The 21772-nt window shown below is 40.9% G+C and overlaps 1 protein-coding gene across 4 annotated transcripts in view; it reads right to left on the reverse strand.

Moving 5' to 3' along the window:
* The window catches only part of MAMLD1 (mastermind like domain containing 1), a 115485-nt gene that overhangs the window by 77050 nt on the left and 16663 nt on the right, over positions 1 to 21772 (reverse strand). The gene's annotated exons all lie outside the window — the stretch shown is intronic.

The raw sequence follows: 21772 nt of genomic DNA on the forward strand, positions 1-21772 counted from the left end.
ACAGCCCCCCTGCCCCATGCCCAGGTATAATAAGCCTTTTGATGGCTACTTAGAGGTTCTCCTGAGAGCTCCATGTCTGGTTTCCAGAAACAGGCAGGCTTGTTTATTTAGAATGGCTGGGCCCATTCGGACAGAGGTTGTGCCCATGGCCTGGGACCACTGACAGGCACTCCAACATTTTTCCCGGGTGAGACAGCTTGGCATCATGAGTCAATCCTTCCTGGGAAATGGCTGAGAAGCAGCTTTCAGAGATGAAAACTGGAGTGGACAGGGCGAACGAGTCAGGGGCAGAGGAGAGGCTGAGGCAGGCCCCTGACTGCTTTCCTAGGCTATCCTGAAAGCCCTGCTCCATGGAAAAGGGGCTCTGTCCTGCCCTCTCGGGGCAGAATCACCCCAGGGCAGCTCTGCTCCTCTGCCTGCATCCCCTTGGTGAGGCCCCAAACCCGGCCAATGTCTGCCACAGAGAAATTCTAGAATGAGTGTGTTACTATTTTAGTGGAAAAATACAAACAGGGTGGATCATCCAGGCAATATGGGACCCACCTCCTCTTGGCTGAGCACCAAGGGATCCCATGGGCAGCCACAGGATCCCGGGCACCTGTATTTTAACAGACTAAGGAAGCAAAGCTGCAGTTTGGGAGTTTTGGAGCAGTTCAAGTTTGGGCGGCACTTGTTTTTGCTCATTTCTCCCCAGGCTCTGCAAGGTGATAGAGGTCTGAGGGCAGTGTGCCTTTCCTTCCTGACTTGCATGTTTGGATTTCATCTTGCTGGAAAAGGAGGTCCTTGCACGAATTCTTTCTCTTCTGAACAGCTCTGCTTCTCCCTGGCTATGTGACAGGGATCAAAGACTTTACCCTTTCCATGCCTCAGCGCCCTCCTTTGTAAAAGGCAATAATAATAGAATATACCCATCAGGTGTTCTTTGAAAGCCACCCAAGGACCAGGTCTGCCCCAGAGGATCAACTGCTGTCACTGCTCCTCTTAGCATGATGGGAAAGGTACCCGGCACACATGCTTGGCTAAGAGGGCAGGCCCAATACATGTTCAGACCTTTCTCTTCCTCCTCATGCTATCACTTTCAACCCAAGGGTGGCCAGAGGAGACCGTACTGCACCAGGGGGGTAAGACTCTGATAAGTTCTGGTAGTGTAAATTTCAGAGATGCAGAGATGGGAGCTTTGATATGAAGTGTCTACAACACACTCGCTTCTGCAAGTCAAGGACTAGGATGCGGCCCCGCAGCTGGGCTCAAGTTCTAATCTCTGGAGTCAAGTACTGGAAGGGGAAAGTGAGGCCCAAGGAGGTGAGAGGCCTGATAGCGCTGGCCCTGGAGCAGAGGTCTCCGGCCACCAGTCCCCAGGTGCTTTCTGAACACAACCTGAGAGCCACAGAGCAGTGCTTGGCACAAAGGCCTCCGTCCCTCCGGTAGGGATCTTCTAGGAGAAGGTGTGGTATCACCCAAGCCCCTCCCCGCCTTGCCTCTCTCCAGTCACCTTTAAAGAGATAATGGGAAGAAGAGGGGTCTATGAAACGGTCAATGTTCCAAGGGTGGAAAACAGGACACAACTGCCTTCTCTTTCTGATTCATTCCAAGTTAGAGGCCAAGTGTATGCGGCCCCATTGCAATGAGTTCCCAGACCCAGGCAATAACATGGTCACACAGGTGGGCTCCAGGGCCTAGGAGTGAGCATCCAGAAAAACTGCCTACTCATTCCCCAGAAAGCTTCTGTTTCTTCTGCAGGTAGCCAGAGCAAGGCTCTGAGCACTTGGCGGGCCCCTCCCATCCCTCGGCCTCCGCAGCTTCAGCCTGCCCTTCAAAGGGGCCAATTTGAGACCTGTTGAGGGTCCCCATTCCCAAACCTCTGACCCCCCTCATCCAGTTTTCCCCTCACCACTTGCCCCTCCTTCCCATCTTGTTTCATAATATAGACCAAAGGTTATTTCTGGATCCAGCCCAATGTCTAATTTGCTGCAGAACGTGTGAAAAGCCATGGACCTCTGCCAACCCCACAGAAAGCCATGGATTTAAAAAAATCACACCAGCGTGGAATGTGATATTGTACAACTATTTTGAAAAAAGCAGTCTGGGAATTTCTTCAAAAGTTAAAAAATACACCTTATGACCCAAGCATCCTGCTGCTGGGTATTTACCCAAGAGAAACAGAAGAGTAAATGTCCATGCAAACACTTCTACGCTTTTGTTGACAGCCAGTGTATTGATGGCTGCCCCAAACTGGAAACAACCCAAATACCCATCAACAGGTGAATAGATAAATAAACTGTGGCATAATCCGTAACAGAATAATCCTCAGCAATAAAAAAAAAAAAAAAAAAGAATGAACAATGGATATACACAACATGAGTTGGATCTCAGTCATTAAGCTGGATGAAAGAAGCCAGACTCCACAATAAAAAATCCCTATTCTCTGACTCCATTTATACAAAACTCTAGAAAATGCAAGCTACCCAGGATTGACAGAAAACAGATCAGTAACTGCCTGGAGGTGGTGGAGAGGGGCAAAAGGAGGGATTACCAAGGGGGCATAAGGGAAATTTGGGAGGTGATGGGCATCTTCATTGTCTTGACTGCAGTGGCTATACATGTGACAAAACTAATCCAATGGTGCTTCAAATGTGTAGTGTTCATCGTCTGTCAATTACTCCTCAACAAAGTGGTGAAACCATCCCAGCAGCAGCTCAGTTTCCAGAGCCTCAGAGTCTGGGAGTGTGGGCGATGTTCAGCCTTTCATAGGATGTGTCAGTGCACTTTGCTTGGCATGCTGGAGGGGCCTGTGCTTTCCCAGCTTTCTGGGTGACAGTCTCCGGTATAATTTCACTCGGACTTTCTGGAGGGCTCCTAGTAAGCGATCGCATGAATGCAGTGGGCCTGGCCTCTTTCCACTGCCATTTTACCCCTGTAAAGCACAGGGAGCACTCGACCCACCCAGAAGTGACGCCCAGGAAGGCCCGGCGACCTTGCCTTTCATTTCAAATCAGAGACAGTGTCCACTCACTCGGGCCTTCTAGGCTGCCCAGCCCTCCTCAGGGCCACAGGTAGGATTGCTGATCTCCAAATTTTCAGAAAGCAAGTAATAAAATATGGTTGGTTTCAAGCTCACAATGATTTTGTTTATTGGGGAAAAAATCACATAACCAAGTTACCCCTTTTAAAGTGTACAATTCGGTGGCATTTAGTATATTCACAATGCTGTGCAACCATCACCTCTATCTAGTCCCTAAATATTTTCTGGAGCCCAAAAAGGAAACCTTGTACACATGAGCCGTCACTCCCCATCCCGTGCTCCCCACCCCTAGCCACCATTAATTTGCTTTCTGGCTCTATGGATTTACCTATTTTGGACATTTCCTGTAATGGGGTCATACAATATGTGATCATCTGTGTCTGGCTTTTGGTCCTTGGCATCACGTGGTGGTGGTCCAGCCATGTTGTAGCATGGCTCAGTATGTCACTCCTTCTCTCATTTATGTTCCAGTGTGTGGACTGTGATGACTAACCTCAGGGAACTTCCGGTCTGTGCCCAAGAGGTAACCACCTAAGTCACAGGGCAGAAGGAATTTGTAGATCTCTTATGTTACCATCTTGTTTCCCTGACAATAGCACGTGACAACTTCTGAGCAACAGCAGGTATTTTGTTGTTGTTGCTCTAACGAGCATCTCCTTAGAGAGCAATGGGGCAAGCTAGGTCACAAATATAAGACGATCTCTTCCCAAGCTGCCAATATAACCGCTTCCAGACTTTTACACCATGAATATCTCCTTCTAACCCTCCTCAAGAGTCCCTGAGAGCCCATTCAATTGTTCTTTCATACCATTCGTATCAGTTTTCTGTGGCTGCCATAACAAATTACCACAAACCAGGTGGCCTGAAAAAACAGAAATTGATTCTTTCACAGTTTGGGAAGCCGGAAGTCTGACATCAGCATGTCGACAGGGTTGGTTCCTTCCGGAGGTGATGAGGGAGAGTCTGTTCCAGGCCTCCCTTCCAGCTTCTGGTGCTGCCAGCAACCTCTGGTGTTCCTTGGCTTCTAGATACGTCAGAGAATGTCTGTCTCTGTCTTCACAGGCCTTCTCTCCGTGTGTCTGTGTCCAACTTTCCCTCCTCTTATAAGGACACCAGTCATATTGGCTTAAGGCCCATTCTAATGACCTGATCTTGACTTGATTACACCTGCAAAGACCTTATTTCTCAAGAAAGTCGCATGCCTAGGTTGCGGGGGTTAGGACTTCAGAACATATCTTTGGGGGGCTGGGGCACAATTCAACCCACGACACCACTCGAGTCTCTGAGTTGTTGACAACAGTAGCTCTGGCGCAGATTCTAGCCCACATCTCTGTACGGGTGAAACGTCCATCAAGCCTGTCTTTAGAGCAAGAGCCATCTGCTGATGGCGGCTGTCAAGCGTCTGCACTGTCTCCTTCCACTGCCCTGGGTTAGCCTCATCATCCCTCCCCTGGAATCCTGCCACCCTCCTCCCAGGGGACCTCTCCTGCCTCCAGTCTCTGCTTCCTGCTCTGTCCTCTACACTGCAGTCAGAGAGATCTTTCCCAAACACTGATCTGTCTTCCAGCTCGAAAATCTGGGTGGCCCCACACTCCCTCTGGGGAACGTTCCAAAGCCTGGCCCCTCCCTGTCCTGCCTTCAGCCTTCTGGACCCCCTGCTACTCCCAAATTCGCTACCTGAGAGCCTAAGCAAAGGCCAAGCTGCTTGGGGGATGCGTCCGCCTGGCATGACCCCCTCATTGCGTGCAGCCTCTGAGCCGTACATCCCCTTCTTTTCCCTGAATGTAAATATCCCCTGGTTTGGACCTTTCTGGCATCCGTCCATCTACCCACCTGAGAGCTTACTCTGGGCTGGGCATTGGGTTCAGTGGGAGAGGCTGACCTATGACACACATCAGACGGCGCTGGAAACCAAACTTGAAGGGCTTGAGGGGCAGAAAGCACCCCTCCCCAGCACTGCATGTTCAGCACTTAGCACAGTGCCTGGCCCAGAGCAGGTGCTCAGGAAATGCCGTGGAATGAATTCTAAGGAGACCACAGAGAGCTTTCCAGAAGAAGTTACATATGAGTGGGACCCTAATGAGTGAATGGGATTCTGATAGGGAAAGAGATAGTGGAAGATGCAGAGGTGGAGACAAGACAGTCTCTGCCCTAAAGGAACTAAGCTTCTAGAAATAATTCTACTACGAGGCTGCAAGTAACCGATGCCTTCCGAGAAAAGAAATATGCTACTGGGGTTCACAGAGGAGGCCGCCTTCTATAGTCTGCTTTGTGCTTATGGTCACTGATGTATTTATTTATTGGCCTGTCTCCTCCACTGGCTCTGAAGCTCCCTGATGGTAGCATATGTGTGTCACACACTCTGACTGTGTCGAGGGAGTAGGAAACAGCTGCCGAACATGCATTATTGAGTCCACATCAAAAATGCCCCAGTGTATTTGCAGTAACATGGGTGCAATTAGAGATGATCATACTAAGTGAAGTAAATCAGACAAAGACACATGCCCTATGACATCACTTCTATGTGGAATCTAAAATTTAACAAATGAAACTATCTACGAAACAGAAACAGACTCACAGACATAGAGAACAGACTTGCAGTTGACAAGGGAGAGGGGTGGGGAAGGGATAGATTGGGAGTTTGGGATTAGCAGATGCAAACTATCATCTACAGGATGGATAAACAACAAGGTCCTACTGTATAGCATAAGGAACTCTGTTCAATATCCTGTGATAAACTATAATGGAAAAGAATATGACAAAGAATATATATATGTATAACTGAATCACTTTGCTGTACAGCAGTAATTAACACAACATTGTAAGTCAACTACACTTCAATTTAAAAAGATGCCCTGGGACTTCCCTGGTGGCGCAGTGGATAAGACTCTGCGCTCCCAATGCAGGGGGCCCGCGTTAGAACCCTGGTCAGGGGAACTAGATCCCATGTGCATGCTGCAACTAAGAGTTTGCATGCCACCGCAACTAAGACCCGGCACAACCAAATACATAAATACATAAATAAATAAATAAATACCCCAGTGTAACTATCACTGACTGCCTTCCTACTAAAGATGCCGATGCTGCCGTTTCTCTTTAGCTTCACTGATAGAGGAAGAAAGACGGAACATCTGCAACCAGTGTCAATAAGGGCCTTTGGAAAGCTAGTGTTTTCTCGATTCTCCCTTCTCCCCCTCTTTCTCCTTTTTCTTCTCCTCATCCTCCTTTTTCCTCCTTCTTCTTTTTCTCTCCCTCTCCCTTCCCCCAACCTCAGAGTAGTTTGAGATGATGTGGGAGAGGAAGGCTGGGGTCGGCTCAGCAAATGCTCTGGATGTTAGCCAAAGAAATTCAGCCCTCAGTCGGTGGGTCGCGGGACCTGGCAGAGCCACGGCCAGAACCGCGTGGTAGAAGAACTCCATCAGAAGAGCACAAAGAAATGGGAAAGCACCACTGCACACTGGAGCAGCAAGTCAGGCAAGGGGCGTGGGTGTGGGGAGGGGGCTGAAGAAGCACACGGGGGGATGATTTCAGAAAGAAGGTGATGAATTTGAAATATACATGTATACTGAGTCAGACGTGGCCAGAAATAAAATGGATTGCCACATAAGGGAGTGAGTTTCCTGCCCCTGGAAATGTACGTTTGAGCGTATTCCAGGAAACCCCTGAATGGAGACACTGAATAAAGAATTTAGGCATGAGAAGTACCGTTAGGCTAGAAAATTTCATGATCCCATCTAATGCGGAGATTACACGATCACAGCTTCTAAAATGCTAGAGAATCAGGACCGCGTGACCAATTAGCTAGTGAGGGGGTGTAAAAGGAGGAGTTGGAAATAACGCCCCAGCTTCTGGTGAGTGTTATTATTTTTGGAGTGAGGTTGGGGGTGAACAGGGGTGAGGAGAAGTTGGTCCTTGGCACACAGTGAGCTGAGGGTGGAACAGGGCTACCAGGTAAGCAGGTGGAACCGACTGGGACAAATCGGGGTCTTGAACTCACGTGACACGCTGGAGATCCAACTTTGAGAGGTACAGGTTTACGTCCTATACCCACTAACCTTAGGGAGGAGACACACAGGATAGAAAAGAAAACCCCACTTACAAAAACAACAAAGAAAATGACACCCTTAGGAAGAAACATAACAAGCATGTTGCAAATCTCTATGAAGGAAATGCTAAAATACTCCGGAAAGACCTGAACAAATGGAAAGACACTCTTTGCTTTTGAATAGGGTGACTCAACATCATAAAGATGTCAGTTCTCACTTAGTTAGTTTATAAATATCAAATGCAATCCCAATAAAAATACCAACAAGCTTTTTAATGCTGCTAGCCAATTTGATACCAAATTTCATACAAAAAAAGTAAACATATAAGAATAGCCAGGAAAACATACAATAGGACTCTTCTCGTTCCGACCAAGATGGACTAGCCCCATTCCTCCCAGGTCCTCCCTCTTATACTTAAAAAAACTTGCACATTGCCCAACGACGTGACTATACTTCATAATATTGAACTGTACACCTACAAATGGTTAAGATGATAAATTTCATGTTTTGTGTATTTTACCACAATTAGAAATGTTTTCAAAACCAAATTACATAGACAAACAAGCAAAACCTGGACATAATACAACAAACAAGCTTAGGAAGACTCTAGAAGGTAAAAAGAAAAGGTGGTCAATGGAAGGACCTAGAAATTTGAGGAACAGTACAGCAGTGAGTGTCCTGAGTTGCTTCACTGACTCTCATATATCCTGGACAAAATGCTGCAGAAGCCTCCAACATGGAACCACCAACACATACAGGCACACACATACACACACACACACACACACACACACACACACACTCTCTCTCTCTCTCTCTCTCTCTCTCTCTCTCTAATAAAAGCCTTTCACCTCAGTCAAAGGACTGTGAAGAAAGTAGCCTATATGACAGAAAACTTTCTTGAACATCCTCACCCTGCTCTAGCCAACACCAACAGAAAAGCCATCGCCATCCTGTGGTTTCAGCCAGGCAAAGTGGGTTCCATCTCACCCCAGCCCCAGTCCCAGCTGAGCCTTCACATCCACCTGGCAGACTTAAGGAGGTGGTGTGAGTTGGAGCTCATCAACGCTAGACTTCACCAAGTCATCCCCTCCCCAGGTATCAGTGAGATCGAAAGGGAAGCTTAATGTCCATCCCCACCCAGCATCAGTGAAACTGAAGGTCTTGCAGGTCGGGGTTGGTCAGGATTCCACTTTCCACCTGACCACTGGTGTGAGTTAAAAAGGACCAGTGAGGAACTGAACCTCCACACCCTCACCTGCAACAACAAGACTGAATGAAGCAGACTGAGGCCGGCCAACACTGCACTCTTGTCCCCTCTCTTGGCCTGGTGTCAGCTGGACCCAGCAGGGATCTGTGATTCCACTCTCACCTGGCAGCAAAATGACAATGTGGGTCAGGCCTCCACGTCTCCCTTCCCCAGCAGGACCTAGTGGGGAGCTGAGCTTACACTCCACGCAGAGGCAAGGCAATGCAAGGCAAGTCCATGCTCCACTTTGCCAAGGAAGGTGTCACCGCAGCCATGAGCAACAAGGCTATGTCAGTTCAGCTCTCTGCTTTTGCCAGGGCGGTGTTTATGGGGCCCCACAAGAAACTGAACATACATCCTTCAACAGGGGGACTGTCTGCTAGAAAGTGAGACGCGATACCATCCAAGGTCTCATACTATAATATGCAAAATGTCTAGGATATTTTTTAATCACTCATAATACCAAGAACCAGAAAAATTACAGGGTGAATGACTAACGATGATCAACAAATGCCAACATCAACATTATTCAAATATTGGAATTATTCAGCAAGAATTTTAAGGCAGTTATCATAAAAAGGCTCAACAAGAAATGACAAATACTCTTGAATCATATTCACAAAATAGAAAATCTCAGCAAATAAATAAAAGTTATAAAAAAGAACCAAGTGAAAATTATAGAACTGAAAAACACAATAAAAAATAAAATAACTCACTGAATGGGCTAATAAGCAGAGTGGAGATAAGAAAAGATAGAGCTGGTGAACTTGAGGACATATCAATAGAAGTCAGCCAATCTGAACAGCAGAGAGAAAATAAACTAAAAAAGGAGGAGGAGGAGGAGGTGGCCCTCAGGAAACTGGGACAACAAAAGTTCCAACATCTGCATCATTGGAGACACAGAAGAAGAGGAGAAAGATTGAAAAATTAGTCAAAGAAATAATGGCTGAATTTTTTCAAAATTTGGCAAAACCATAAACCCACAGACTCCAGAATTAAAGATAATCCCAAACAGGAAAAATCCAAAGAAATCCATGCCAAAGCACTTCATAATTAAACTTCTGAAAACTAAAAGACAAAGAAAAAAAATCTTGAGAACAACCAGCTAATACTGACATATTACATATAGAGAGCTATCAATTCAAATGACAGGGGATTTCTTTTCAGGAACCATGGGGTGTAGAAGGAAGTAGCATAACATTTTTCAAGTGGTGAAATAAAAGAACTGTCAACTCCAAATTATATATCTGGCAAAAAATATCCTTCAGGAATGAAAGGGAAATCAAGACATTCTCAGATGAAGGAAAACTAAGAGATGTTGTTGCTAAAAATCCCACCATTAAAGGATGGCTAAAGGAAGTTCTCTAAGCAGAAAGGAAATGATAACAGAAAAAGATTTCAAACTTCATAAAGGAAAGAAGAAATTCAGAATAGGTAAAAATAGTGATAAGTATAATAAACTATTCTTGTGAGTTTCTTAAATCACATTAGATAGGTGAAGCAAAAATTATAAGACCATCTCATCTGATACTCAATGTATACAGAAGAAATGGTTAACACAATTATATTTAAAAAGTGGGGGGACTTCCCTGGTGGTCCAGTGGTTAAGACTCCGCCTTCCAATGCAGGGGGTGTGGGTTCGATCCCTGGTCCGGGAGCTAAGATCCCACATGCCTTGTGGCCAAAAAACTAAAACATAAAACAGAAGCAATATTGTAACAAATTCAATACAGTCTTTAAAAAATGGTCCACATCAAAGTAATCTTTAAAAAGTGGGGAGGTTAAAGGGATTTAGATGGAATTAATATTTCTATACTTAAAGTGATAAAATGTAGACTGTAGGCTGTGATAAATTACTTGTGTATACTGCTATTAGAGTAACACTAAGTGGTTACTAGAGTAACCACTAAGGAAACTATGCAGGACTTGCCAGATGGTGCAGTGGTTAAGAATCCACCTGCCAATGCAGGGGACACGGGTTTGATCCCTGCTCCAGGACGATTCCACATGCTGTGGAGCAACTAAGCCCGTGAGCCACAACTACTGAGCCCATGTGCCACAACTACTGAAGCCTGCGCGCCTAGAGCCCATGCTCCACAACAAAAAGCCACCACATGGAGAAGCCCATGCACCACAACAAAGAGTAGCCCCTGCTCTCCACAACTAGAGAAAGCCTGCACGCAGCAACGAAGACCCAACACAGCCAAAAATAAAAATAAATAAATAAAATGTTTTTCAAAAAAGAAAACTATGCAATGTGATATACTCAAAAACACTAAATAAAAATCAAGATGGAATCCTAAAATATGTCCAAGTAACCCACAGGAATGCAAGAAAAGAGAACCAGAGGAACTAGAACCAGAGGAAGCAAACAGAAAACAAATAATAAAATAACACATTTAAGCTGAAGCATATCAACAATCACCTTGCATTTAAATGTTATAAACATACCAATTAAAAGACAGGCACTTGTAAAGTAGATTTTTTTAAAAAAATGACCTTACTATATTCTTTCTACAAGTTACTCCAAATACAATAGCACAGGCAGGTTGAAAGTAAAAGGATGGAAAAAAGGATATACCACACACTCATTTTTTTAAAAAAGCATTAGTGGCTATATTAATATCAGAAAAAGACTTCAGAGCAAAGCAAATTATTGGAAACAGACTGACATTTCATAATGATAAAAGAATCAATCCACCAGTAGGACATAGTGCACCAAACAACAGAGTCTCAAAACACATGAAGCAAAAACTGACAGAGCTAACAGGACACAAAGACAAATTCACATTATAGTTGGGGACTTCAACACCCCACTCTCAGCAATAGATACAACCACTAGTCAGCACCAACAGAGACAAACTCAAGAATAGTTCATTTATAAAACACTCCGCCCAACAGCAGATTACACATTTGTTTCAAGAGCCCATAGAACATATGCCAAGATAGACCATATCCTGGTCCCTAAAACACACCTCAACAAATTTAAAAGAACAGAAATCATACAGAGTATGTTCTTTAATCACAATAGAATCAAACTAGAAATCAACAACAGAAAGAAATCAGGGAAATCTCCAAACACTTGAAAATTAAACAACACACTTTTAAATAATCCATGGGTCAAAGAGGACATCTCAAAGGAAATAAAAAATGCATTGAACTGAATGAAAATAAAAACACAACTTATAAAAATATGTGGGACATAGCTAAAGCAGTGTTAAGAGGGAAATATATAGTGTTAAATGCATATATTGGAAAAGAGGAACCGTCTCTAATTAGTATCTAGGCTAAATCAATAATCTAAGCTTATACCTCAAGAGCCTTGGAAAAGAAGTGCAAAATAAACCCAAAGCAGCAGAAGGTAAGAAATAAAGATAAGATTTAAAAAAAAATCAATGAAACTGAAAACAGAAAATCAATAGAGAAAAATCCATGTACGAAAAGCCAGTTTTTTGAAAATATCAGTAAAATTGACCTCTAGGAAGACGAAAAATAAAGAAGACAAAAATGACCAATATCAGAAATGAAGCAGGGGATAACACTTACAAGACCTGGCAGACATCAAAAGACTAATAAGGGAACATTATGAGAAACTCGACACACAAAAAACTTGACAACTTAGATGAAATGGACCAATTCCTTGCAAACCACAAACTACCAAAATAGATTATTTGAATAGCCCTATCACTGTTAAGGAAAATGAATTCATTGTTTAAAACTTCCCCCCAAAACACCAGATCCAGATGGTTTCATTAGAGAATTCTACCAAACATTAAAGATGAATTAATACCAATTCTATACATTCTCTTCCAGAAACTAGAGGAGGGAAGACTTTCCACTTCATTTCATGAGGTTAGTATTACCCTGATATAAAAACCAGATAAAGACAGTACAAAAAAAGAAAACTAGAAACCAAGGCTCATCATGAACACAGATGCAAAAATCCTCAAGAAATTATTAGCAAGCTACCACAACTAACAAAATATGAATTATAGAACCCAAGTCACCCTATAACTATTAAGGAGATTAATTTGTAGTTTAAAAACTCTCAAAAAGGAAATCTCCAAACCTAGGTGGTTTCATGGGAGAATTTTACCAGATGTTTAAAGAAGAATCAGTACTGCTTTTACACAATCTCTTTCAGAAAATAGAAAAGGCAGGAAAACTCCCCATTTCATTTTATGACAATGTTACCAAAACCAGTCAAGCACAGTACAGAAAAAGCAAATTACAAGCCAATTTAAAAGACTTGAATTAAAAAAAAATTAGCAAATCAAATCCAGGAATATATAAAAGGAATAATACACAATGACTAAGTGAGGTTTATCCCAGGATTGCAAGGCTGTTTCACTTTTTAAAAATTAATCCAGAGAAAGACAAATATATATCACTTGTATGTACAATCTTTAAAAATAGTACAAATGAACCTATTTACAATACAGAAACAGACTCACAGACATAGAAAACAAACTTATGGTTACCAATGGGGAAAGGGGAAGGGATAAATTAGGAGTATGGGATTAACAGATACACACCACTATATATAAATTAGATAAACAACAAGGATTTAGTGTATAGCAAAGGGAACCATATTCAATATCTTACAATAACCTAAATGGAAAAGAATTGAAAAAAAGATAGATATATACCAAATCACTTTGCTGTATACCTAAAACTAATACAATATTGTAAATCATCTATACTTTAATTTAAAAAAAGAACAAAATAAGAAAAAATTAATCCATGTTATCCACAATATCGACAGGTTAAAGAAGAAAAACCACATGATTATATCGATTGACGCAAAAAAGTATTTGACAAATTCAACACCCAGTCACGATTAAAAAAAAAAAAAAACTCTCATAAAAGTAAGACTAAATAAAGCAGAACCTTCCTCAACTTGACACAGAGCATCTACAAACTCTAGAGCTAACATTATACTTAATGGAGAGCGCCTGGATGCTTTCTCCCTAAGATTAGAAACAAGGCAAGGATGTCTGCTCTCACCACTGCTATTCAACAAAGTACTTGTAGTTCTAGCTAGTGTAATAAGCTACGAGAATGAAGTACAAGCCATGCAAATCAGAAAGGAGGAAGTACATCTGTCTCTATCTGCAGATGACATGATTGTCTACATGGAAAATTCCAAAGACTTGAGAAAATAGCTCCTAGAACTGGTAAGTGAGTTCAGCAAAGTTGCAGGATATAAGATCCACAAACAAAAACCAATCATATTTTTATATTCTAACAACAAACACTTCCAAATTAAAAACACAATACTCTACTGGCATAAGGACAGATGTATGTAGATCAATGACATAGAAATGAGGACCAAGACCTAAACACATTTATAAGCTTTTGCACAGCAAAGGAAACCATAAACAAAAGGAAAGAAAAACTATGGACTGGGAGAAAATATTTGCAAATGATGTGACCAACAAGGGATTAATTTCCAAAATATACAGAAAGCTCATACAACTCAATAACAAAAAAGCAACCCAATCTAAAAATGGGCAAAAGAACTTAATAGACATTTCTCCAAAGAAGACATACAGATGGCCAACAGGCACATGAAAAGATGCTCAACGTCACTCATTATTAGAGAAATGCAAATCAAAACTACAATGAAGTATCACCTCATACCTGTCAGAATGGCCATCATCAAAAAGTCTACAAGTAATAAATGCTGCAGAGGGTGTGAAGAAAAAGGAACCCTCCTACACTGTTGGTGGGAATGTAAATTGGTGCAGCCACTATGGAAAACGGTAGGAAGGTTCCTTGAAAAACTAAAAATGGAGTTACCATGATCTAGTAATCCCACTCCTGGGCATATATCCAGAGAAAACTGTTAATTCAAAAAGATACATGCACCCCAGTGTTCAGAGCAGCACTATTCACAATAGCCAAGACATGGAAGCAACCTAAATGTCCATCAGCAGATGACTGGATAAAGAAGACGTGGTAATATATACAATGGAATATCAGCTGTAAAAAGGAATGAAAATGGGATATGTGTACAGACATGGATGCACCTAGAGACTGTCATATTAAGTGAAGTAAGTAAGTCAGGCAGAGAAAGACAAATATTCTATGATATCATTTATATGTAGAATCTAAAAAAATGACACAAATCAACTTATTTACAAAACAGAAACAGACTTGCAAACAGCAAAGAAACTTATGGTTACCAAAGGGGAAAGGGGATGGGATAAATTAGGAGTATGGGATTAACAGACACACAGCACTGTGTATAAAGTAGATAGACAACGAGGATTTACTGCACAGCACAGGGAATTCTATTCATCAACTTATAATAACCTATAACCTGAAATCACACAATATTGTAAATTGACTATAGTTAAATTTAAAAAATAAATAAAATAAATGAAGGTCAAGAGATAAATCTTACATTTATGTACAACTGATTTTTGACAAGAGTGCCAAGACAAAATAATAGTCTTTTCATTAAACGGTGCTGTGACAACTTGACATCCACATGCAAAAGAATGATCTTAAGACCCTTCTTTCACTATACACGAAAGTTAACTCAAAATGGAAGACAGACCTAAAGGTAAGAACTAAAACTATCCAACTCATATAAGAAACATGGGAGTAAGTCTTCGTGATCTTGAGTTAGGCAATGGGTTTTTTAGATACTGGCATCAAAAGCACAAGTGATAAAAGAAAAAACAGATAAATTAGACCTCATCAAAATTAAAACTTTTGTGCTACAAATAATACCATCAAGAAAGTGGAAAAATGACTCAGAGAATGGAAGAGAACATTTGCAACTCACATGATGTACAGTATTCAGGATATATAAAGAATCCTTAAAATTCAACAACAGAGAAACAAACAACCCCATTTTAAAATGAGCAAAGGATCGGAACAAACATTTCTCCAAAGAAGGTATACAAATGGTCAATTAACACATGAACAGTGGCTTAACATCAGTGGCTATAATGAAAAAGACAGGAAATTACAAGTGTTGGTGAAGGAGTGGAAAAATTGAAACCCTTATATATTGGTGAGATTGTAAAATGGTAAAATTACTTTGCAAAACAGTCTGGCAGTTCCTCAAAATGTTAAACACAGTATCACCATATGATCCGGAAATCCCACTCCTAGGTTTCTACAAGAGAAATGAAAGCTATCTCTACAGAAAAAAAATTGTACATGAATGTTCATAGCAGCTTTATTCATAACAGTCAAAAAGTGGTAACAACCCACATTTCAATCTACTGGTGAATGAGACCATGGAAGATTACTTGGCAATGAAAAAGAATGAAGTACTAATCCATGCTAAAACAGGGATGAAACTTTAAAATATTATGGTAAGGGAAAGAAGTCAGTCACAAAAGGCTGCCTATTGTATGGCTCCATTTATAGGAATGCACAGAACAGGCAGACCCATAGAAACCTAAGACAGATTGCTGGTTGCTAGGAGCTGAGGGTGAGCAGAAATGGGGAATGACTGCTAATAGGGATGTGGTTTCTTTTGGAGGTCATTAAAGCGTTCTGAACTTAGATAGTGGTGATGGTTGCACAACTCCTGTGAATATACTACAAAGCACTGAACTGAACACTTCAAATGAATTTTGTGGTATGTGAATTATATCAATAAAGGTGTGTGCAAGGAACACCATACCATTTACAATTGCTCTGAAGAAAATGCGAAGTAAATCTAAGAAAATGTGCATAGATTCTGTATCCAGAATATTATAAAACGCTTATGAAAGAAATAAAGATCTAACTAAATGAAGAAACACACTGTGTTTATTGACTAGAGGACTCAGCAGAGTAAATATTTCAATTGTCCTCAAATTGATCTACAATTTTAATGCAATTTCCATCAAAATCACAGCAAGATTTTTTTTGTAGCCAAGACAAGCTTATTCTAAAATTTATATGGAAAGGTTCAGGTCCCAGAATAAAACAATTTTGAAAAACAAGAATATAATAGGAGAAGTCACTGTACCTGATATCAACAATTGTCATATAAAAAAACATTAATTAGAACTGAGTGATATCGGCAGAAGGATAGGCACATGGAGCAGTGGAGCAGAAGCAGGCCCACACAAATGTGCCCCATTAATTTTTGACAAAGATGCAAAAGCAGTTCAATAGAGGGACAGACTTTTCAATGATTGGTGCTGGAGCAATTGGCCACCCATGGGCAAAAAAAAAAAAAGAACCTTGATCTAAATCTCACACCTTGTACAAAAATTAACTCAAAACAGATCACAATCTTAAATGTAAAACGTACAGCTATAGAACTTTTTCAAATATGAGAAAGTCTTTGTGACGTAGGGCTTTATGAAAAATTCTTAGACTCAACAACAAAAGCGTGATCCATAAAACAAATTTTCTGTGAAAGAACCCGTTAAGAGGATGAAAGGACAAGATACAGACTGGAAGAAAATATTTTCAAATGACATATCAGACAATGGACAAGTATGTAAAATAAATAAAGAACTCTCAAAACTCAACGGTAAGAACAAAACCAAACAAAAATATCACAAATAATCCAATTAGAAAATGGGCCAAAATCATGAACAGATGTCTCATTGAAGAGAATACACAGATGGCAAATAAGCTCAAGAAAAGATGTTCAATATCATTAGACATTAGGGAAATGCAAATTAAAATGCCACACCTCTCAGAAAGGACCCCTCTTCCACTCCACGACACCACTATCAGAATTATGCTGAGTGAAAAAGAGCCAATCTCAAGCGGTCACATACTATATAATTTCATTTCTATAACCTTCTTGAAATAACAAAATTGTAGAAGTGGAAAACATAAGTGGTTGTCACAGGTTTGGGACTTGGGGTGGTGCAGGGTGGGAAGGAGGTGGGTTTGGTTATAAAAGGGTAACATGGAGGATCCTTGAGGTGACAGAACTGCTCTTTATCTTGACCATGGTAGTGGTCACACGAATCTACATGTTTGATAAAACTGCTTTGAATTAAACACACACACACACACACACATCAAAAAGGCTCTAAAGCATATAAAAAGATGCTCCAAGTCACTCACAATTAGAAAAATGTTAATTAAAATTACTGAGATACAATTTCTCACCTATCGGATTTACAAAAATTAAAAAATACAGCAAACATTTTGTTGGCGAGGCTTTAGGGAAAAAGGCACTCTCACACATTGCTGATAGGAATACAAACTGATAAAACCTTTCAGAAGGGGAAGTTGGCAATACCTAAGAAAACTACATATGCGTTTACTTTTTGACACACAAATTTCAATTCTAGGAATCTACCCTGAAGATACACCTCCAACAAGAAAAAAATACATCTACATGAGGTTGTTCATTGCAGCATTGCTTATAAAAGCAAAATACTGGAAACAACCTACATGCCTAAACATAGGAAGGTGGTCGAATTAGCTGTACTCCATCAACATAAGCCATACTCTGCAGCTGTGGTAAAAGCATGAGGAAGATTCCTATGAACTAATAAAGAGTGATTGCTGGGACATACTGTCACATAAAAAGGCAAAGCCCAAGAGTATCTATAGCACACTACCTTCACGTAAGAATGAAAGGGGTATAGGAAAATACACAGATACCTGCTCATTGGTGCAAAAAGAAACCTAGGTATCAAAACTACAATGAGGTATCACCTCACACCAGTTAAACTGGCCATCATCAAAAAATCTGGGAACAATAAATGCTGGAGAGGCTGTGGAGAAAAGGGAACCCTCCTGCACTGTTGGTGGGAATGTAAATTGATACAGCCACTATGGAAAACAGTATGAGGTTCCTTAAAAAAATAAAAATAGAACTACCATATGACCCAGCAATCCCACTCCTCGGCATATACCCGGAGAAAACCATAATTCAAAAAGATACGTGTACCACAATATTCACTGCAGCATTATTTACAATAGCCAGGTCATGGAAGCAACCTAAATGTCCATCAACAGATGAATGGATAAAGAAGATGTGGCACATATATACAATGGAATATTACTCAGCCATAAAAAGGAATGAAATTGAGCTATTCGTAGTGAGGTGGATGGACCCAGAGTTTGTTACACAGAGTGAAGTAAATCAGAAAGAGAAAAACAAACACCGGATGCTAATGCATATATATGGAATCTAAAAAAATGGTATTGACGAACCCAGTGGTTGAGGAAGAATAAAGACGCAGGTGTAGAGAAGAGACTTGAGGACATGGGGAGGTGGGGAAGGAGAAGCTGGAACGAAGTGAAAGAGTAGTATTGACATTTATATACTACCAAATGTAAAATAGCTAGTGGGAAGCAAGTGCCTAACACAGGGAGATGAACTCAATGATTGCTGATGACCTAGAGGGGTGGGATAGGGAGTGTGGGAGGGATGCTCGGGAGGGAGGCTCAAGAGGGAAGGGATATGGGGATGTATGTATAAATACAGCTGATTCGCTTTGTTGTATAGTGGAAACTGGCACAACAGTGTAAAGCTATTATACTCCAATAAAGATTAGAAAAAAAAATAAGAAAGAAACCCAGGAAAAGGAATGAGGTTGGTGACTTAGAGGGCACGAATGGAAGGCAGTGGAAAGGATAGAAGGAATGGGAGGGGTCCCTTTCTGCACAGTTTTAACCTTTGGAATTACGTTATTTCACATGCTAAAAAAATTAAAATGAACGAAGATGGGGAAATAAAAATCCTCAAAGGAATCGAAACAGAAACAGGTGAACTGAACCATATTCAAATGACCACACGAGGGCAAGGGGCTGGGGGGGGGGGGGATGGAGAACTAGCCCAGGTGATTTTGGTAAGAGTCTTTGCACGATACACCCTTAAGCTAAACACAAAAAGAATTCTAAACAAATATTTTACTATCGTTAGTAGCCTTCTTTTCATAGACTTATGGATTAGCAATTCTGAAACTCCTTTCTGGGTATTCTAGAATTGAGTAAGTAAGTAAATCTATTACGGATAATAGCTGAGAGATTTATCGTGTAAGGGTTTACAAATACGGGAATGGGAAAGACAATGAACTCTGGTGTTGGACTGGAATTCTGAGGTAACAGTGTGAACTCATGGTTTATAGATAGGTAGGTAGGTGACAGATTACCACAATAATAAAAATGAATAAAATAATAAAGTAAAATGGAATATTGATGGAGATAATGAATTATTAATTTCCTAGCTTTGTGGACTGAGAGGATCTACTAGTAATAGCACTGCTGTAGAAGTGAGAACACGTCTAATACCCACATTTTGGTACTAGACGTGTGCTAGTACCATTTCTAAATACTATTCTCCACCAAAAGAAACTAAGGCTCCTTGGGGAAATGGCTGATTTTTAGGGCTGGGGCAGAAAATGTACAGATGAGCCTGGAGCATCTTGTGCCAGAAATTAAGGCCATGCTCAGAGAATGATTAGTGACGTGTCAAAAAGACCTAGGAGCCAACATAACGGGGCTCCCACTGGCCAAACCTGGGACAATTTGAAGATCAAAATAAATAACAACAGTCAAGTATCATATCTCATTGAATAAAATCAAAATCCATGAGTTCACCTGACATAAATAAAGACATAAGTAAATAAATGATGGGGGAAAGAACACTCTGCCAGTAGAAAGCCAAATATAGAAGGGATAATGGACCTAGAAATTCATTATTTGGCAACCAGAATGATAAACTTGCCTCAGGCAAGGATCATCAATGGATGCTAAGCTAGGGAGTGAAACTTTGCACAGTAACAATTTATTGACATATTTTCAAAATATATTCCCATAGGATCCTTATTAATTATCAAAGGAAAAATAGTAATTTGATAGTGGAGAAACACGGTCGACAGCCACATTAAGCAAGTGCAGAACCTGCATCTAATCATGAGGAAACATCAGACAAACCCGAAATAAGGGACATTCTGCAAAATGACTGGCCTGTACTCTTCACAAATATCAATGATACAAGATACAAAGATAAACTGAAGAACTGTCCCAGTTTAAAGGAGATGAAAGAGGCGTAATGACCGAATGCACCGTATGATCCTGAATTTTCTTTCCTGATAAACGTTATTACTGGGACAATCCGTAATAATCCGAAGGAGGTCTTGAGATTAGATTGGTACCAATGTTAGCATCCTGATTTTGATCAACGTTCTGTGCTTATGCGGGAAAATGTCTTTATTCTTAGGAAATATACATTCAAGTATTTCGAGATAAAAGTGCATTGCATCTGCAATTTATTATCACACAATTTAGAAAAAGAAGTGTGTGTGTGTGTGTGTGTGTGTGTGTGTAGAGGGGGAGTAGATGAAACAAGGAAAATGTGGTAAAATGTTAATGTTTGTGGAACTGAGTAGAAAGATATTCAGAAATTATTTGTATTATTCTTACAACTTTTCTTGACGTCTGAATTTATGTCAAGCTAAAACTTGAAGTTTTAGAAAATATTTATTTATTTTGGCTGTGCCGGGTCTCAGTTGCTGCCTGCAGGATCTTCAGTTGCGGCATGCATGCAGGACCTAATTCCTAGACCAGGGATCAAACCCAGGCCCCCTACATTGGGAGCATGGAGTCCCACCCACTGGACTACGAGCGAAGTCCTGCTAAAACTTAAATTTAAAAAGCTTAGAAGTGATCAATTAACCCACAGAGAGAAGCTGTAGAGTAGAGACCTGAGGGCCAACCGTTAGAAAATATTCACAGTTGATGCATGGGTTTACAAGAGGCAACAGGACAGGAGTCTTGGGCACACACCGGCATTCGGGGAATGCTAACTGTCGTTTTGATACATTTCAAGTCAAAACTGGGGACTTCCTCCCAACAAACGACTTGTTTCCAATGCCCCTCAAACCTGGCTCAGCGTGGCAGACACCAGTCAAGCCACTGAACTCCCTCCAGGGCCACATTCAGAACCCAGCCCACGAGTCAGAAAAACTGAGAATTGGAGGGCTCCTTTCAGGTAGAGCCAATTTGGAGAATGGATGGATGGATGGGTGGGTAGATGGATGGATGGGTGGATGGATGGATGGATGGACAATAGACATATGAGAGTTACGATATAAAAGGCTACTAAATACTCATGGTGAAAAAAACTTATGTGAATTAATGATGATTAGCAATATTAGTTATTTTACATAACTTCAGCCCAGTCAGCAAAGAAAATACTCTATAAAGTTTCACTGGTGACCTGCTAAAATGAGAACGTTTAACTTGAATAGTCTAGTTGTGTGCTTTCCAATACGGTAGCCACTAACCACACGTGGCTACTGAGCACTTGCAATGTGGTTAGTCTGAATTGAGATGAGCTGTGAGTGTAAACTATACACTGGAATGTGAAGAATTAGCATCATAAAACAAAAACTGTGTACAATATCTCAATAATTTTTATACCGATAACATGCTAAAATCATAATTTTAGATAAATTGGGTTAAATAAAATATATTATTCAAATCAATTTCATCTGTTTTTTTTTTACTTTTTAATGTGGCCAC

This window comes from Hippopotamus amphibius, chromosome X, assembly GCF_030028045.1.
Source record: "Hippopotamus amphibius kiboko isolate mHipAmp2 chromosome X, mHipAmp2.hap2, whole genome shotgun sequence".
Lineage (NCBI taxonomy): Eukaryota > Metazoa > Chordata > Mammalia > Artiodactyla > Hippopotamidae > Hippopotamus > Hippopotamus amphibius.